Source organism: Pempheris klunzingeri, chromosome 20 (genome assembly GCF_042242105.1).
Source record: "Pempheris klunzingeri isolate RE-2024b chromosome 20, fPemKlu1.hap1, whole genome shotgun sequence".
In the NCBI taxonomy this organism is placed as follows: domain Eukaryota; kingdom Metazoa; phylum Chordata; class Actinopteri; order Acropomatiformes; family Pempheridae; genus Pempheris; species Pempheris klunzingeri.
Window position 1 is genome coordinate 11,478,599 of NC_092031.1, and position 4,410 is coordinate 11,483,008.

At 38.7% G+C, this 4,410-nt stretch overlaps 1 pseudogene; it reads left to right on the forward strand.

Annotated features, from left to right (window-relative positions):
- On the forward strand, positions 1-1,308 carry LOC139220241 (neurexophilin-1-like; annotated as a pseudogene).
- Positions 1,309-4,410: the final 3,102 nt, after the last annotated feature.

Below are 4,410 nucleotides of genomic sequence, written 5' to 3' on the forward strand. Positions count from 1 at the left end.
ATGGATCTTGTGATAGGAATTTCTGCACGATGGAGATGTTTGCCAGGCAGAGCTTTGTTAGGATACTTCTGAAAGGAACCTTTTGTTTGGTGAGTAAAAAAAAAAAAACTGGAGGCGCCGAACACTAATTAGATGTCACAAATTACAATGTATTCACCCTGTGACGTACTGACACGTTTGTGATTGTTCTTTACTGTGTTTTCCACACAAGGCTCTGAAATTATTAGTTTTACGGGCCAAAATACAGTATAAGCTCATTAAATATAATACATTATTAGGGTTTTATCTCACAGCAGTATTTATTTGTATATAATTGTGTCTTACAGGCTATTGCATCAGTATTTTAAAGGGTACCATTTTATTTTTGGTGCTTAAGATCATTTGTACTTTGTACTACTTAAATGCAGCATTTTTTTAATCACAGCGTTAAGTCTGAGATAACATTAGTAAATACTTTAATTCTTTGTAACAAATCATAAGTATTTGGCAGTGGATTAACATAAGATGTTTTTCACCCCTTTACTTACTTAATTTACTTAATTTATGTACAAATTTCTCTCCTGATTTTCTGTCTAGTTGGTTCTTGGGCAACATAACAGCAACTTTGCCTTCAACCAGAAAGCATCACCTGAACTCAACAGAGAGCAGGAGGCTTCCTCGCAGAAAAACTCAGCGCCCCAAACTGGGAGTTTGATTCAGAGCACCAAACCACCCGTCAGCCCTTTTATTCCTCAGGGACTTCTGGAAATACTTGGACGAAACTCCCAGTCATACCGCAACCCATCCTTAAAGATAAAGCTTCGTCCCCTCATGAAAGTCCATGGAGCAACTAAATTCTCCAGGACGTTCAGTTGGGGCGACTTTTACTCAAACATCAAAACAGTCAAACTGAATTTGCTGATAATGGGTAAGATCGTGGATCACGGGAACGGCTCTCTGGGGGTCTACTTCCGCCACAACTCCACAGGTGTGGGGAACGTGTCTGTCAGCCTCGTCCCACCAAAGAAGGAGGTGGAGTTTGATCTGGAGCGCCAAAGCGTGGTCAACCCCAAAGACTCGAAGACGTTCAACTGCAGGGTGGACTATGAGAAAACTGAGCGCAACAAAAAGGTGATGCTGTGCAACTATGACCCATCCAAGACGTGTGCTCAGGAGCAGACCCAGAGCCACGTCACCTGGATGTGCTCCAAACCCTTCCAGGTCATCTGCATCTACGTGTCCTTCTACAGCACAGACTACAGACTGGTTCAAAAAGTCTGTCCGGACTACAGCTTCCAGAGTCCAGGAGCCTACCTGCCCTCAGGGTAGGAAGGCCAAGCTAAGGACACCAGTGGGGAATAATGTGTCAATAAGTCCAGTTTGAGCTGCTATGAGCCTGAGGGACTGTTTTGTAAGTTTTTAAAGGGATCCCATGTTTTTAGTGCATTATCTTGCTTGTTGTAGACTACAAGAGATGTATTAAACTGTTTTTATGAAATACATATGATTAGCTATTTCATTATTTTCCTTGATTGATTGGATTGCTTTCTTGTTATTAATCGATTGTTTTATGAAATGGCAGAAAGTTCTAATAATATAAATCATTTGTTTTGTCTGACCAACAGTTAAAAACCCAAAGTTATTTAGGTTCATGTCACATAAGACAGAATGAAGGCAGAAAATCTTTACAAATGAGAGGTAATATTTAACAATTTCTTCTTTTTTAAAGACTGATGTGAGTGATTAATCAATTCTAAATATGTACAGATGAACTGTTTATTGACTAATTAAATAATCAAGTAATCCTTTTAGCTCTACATATAATTCCTCTTATAACACTGGAAACTAGACCGTAGCAAGTTGTTTTTGGTTTGTAAGGGCTAAAGTATCGTCATCCTCTAACATCTTTTGTTTGTAACAGTAAAAATATAAGAATGTAGATATTCAGCATAGACAACACTCTTTGCTTTTACCTTGTACACTTTTTTTCTGTATGTAATCCTTTCTCTATCATGTATGTCCTAATACTCTTTACTGTATGTTACCCAATAAAAACAGGCTGAACAGGTGATGGTTCGTTCATGCAAGTCCTTCAAACCATTTGGGGCCACTGAGGATTCAATAGGCCTGCTTCACAAACAACGTTTAAAAAAAGGATGCCTTCATTTGTGAGTTTTTCTTTACCTGGATTAATTCTGTTTGGGCTACTGTCGCTCCAAGGTAGCGTGGGTTGTCCATCAATCAGAAGGTCGGCGGTGCGATCCCGGCTCCTCTAAGTCAGCATGTCGAAGTGTCCTTGGGCAAGACAACCCCAACTTGTTCCTGAAACATAGCTCAGTGTGTGAATGTGTGAAAGAATAGTCTCCTCCAACTCAGAGTCCTCCTGTGTGAATAATGTGTGAATGGGTGACCAAGGATATAATGACTAGAAAGGCACAATACAAATAAAGACCATTTACTATCTATTTGGTGCTATTAGTGCTTGGTACAAAGCAGAAGGACGATTTTTATTCATGATTATTTACTTTAGACTTCATGTAGGCTATAAATGATGAGGTAACATTATCAGTTAAACTCATTAGGAACCCATTATGGTTTAGGGTTTTTGAATGGTTCAGAAGGCTCAGAGCTTGGCAGGGGTCCTGTAACATGCCTGGGATTAAAAACACTTGTTTCCTGGTCACTGCAGTCACCACATCAGCAAGTAGCTTTTCCTACTGGGTGAGCAGACTTTTAATGGACCAGACACACCCTGCTAGCTAGATTATGTGGGTGGCCCTCACCAACCCTCACTTATGGACAATAAACACTACTGTTGATTTGACTGCATGTCATCCAATTTCATTTCAGTTTGACAAAAGGTTTATATGTACATACGTCTGCACAGGTGAAGCAAGTTTTCAGGTCATTTAATTAACTGAAAGTATCAATATAAAAATACTCCATTACAAGCGGAAATCCTGAATTTAATGTCACTTAAGTAAAAATTCACGAGTATTATTAGCTTTATGTAAAAGTAAAACTAGTAATTCAGAAAAAATGTCAACTGTGACAGTTATACTGTTAAATTATTGGATTATTACTGATGCATTTATGTGCAGGTAGCACATATTCTTCTGCTGTGGTTGGTTGGAGGTAGAGCAGATTTTTAACTACTTTATATGCTGTTTTATCTGTAGCAGTCTGTCATATTTAATAAGATTACTTAATGTGCCTGATTACACTGGAGTTAGTTTCCCAGTAGGCTCTACTAACAAGATGTATATAAATACCCATGTATTATTATAATAAAGTCTATTAAAAAATTATAGTACCTTTATAGGAGTAGCTCAAAAATACTCAGTTGGGACTTCTTCTTCTACAAATATGGGCAAACAAAAACACAACCAAGTGCGTCTTGTTAGTGATAATCAAGCAGAGCGAAGCTCAGAGAGCAGTGGAGTCACCTCTATATTCCAGCCGGTGCTGCCGCCTGCTCCCGTGGATGGACAGCCTGGGAGCCGGACAGTTTGCTGGTGGATTTAAGGAGAGGGGGATGAAGTTGTTGGAGGGTAAAACTACACACGATGGACTTTTGTCTCATGGCCAGGGGTTGACAAGCCAACTGCATCACAAGTGATAAGCATGAGTAAGGATTATGTTACATAAGCTACACTGAAGAGGGAAAATGATGAGATCTTCATCATCAATTTGTTACCATGAAGACCCCGCCTGCCTCCCAGCACCATCTGCTCAGCTGTGCTGCGGACACTGGACAAACCGTGAGCTTCTTTTTCTGCTTCATATCCTGTAAAAAAAAGTTTTCATATCAGCGCAAAGTGGACATGTACACTGATATTATCTGTGATTGGTCAGCATTGGCCTATAAAATCGGTCAGGCTCTACTTTGGTAGCATGGCGGACTTGTAAAGTAGAGATGGTTCATATTTTAATATTTGGGTGAATGGAATTTAACTAAAATGAACATGAAGGCAACAAGAGAAGCTCTTCAACAATAAAGAAAATGGACAATACATCCCTCTTCAAAATAGTAAGAATTAATTCACTGCTCTAAAAAGTTAACTACATCTGCAAGCATTCAGCAACTGACGAGATTAACAAAAACATACTTTGTATGGACTAAGAAACTCAGACACTGTTCATAATTAGCTTTATGGCAACAACACTTGGACAGGATTCATAGTCATGTTTAGGAACTAGAATTGGGGGTTTTGTTATTAAGCTAAATATAAGATATAAAAATAAACGTTTCCCCAAAGATCTGTGAATTCATTGTTTTAAAGCTTTGAAGGGATGTCATAAAAATGTCAAAAACACTTAGATATGATCAACTTTAGAGTTGATCTGTGTCTGTGAAGACACCTGAAAAAACAAACACATGATTCATACAAAAATACCCAGACCAAGTTTGCATTGCATTCAATACAAAAT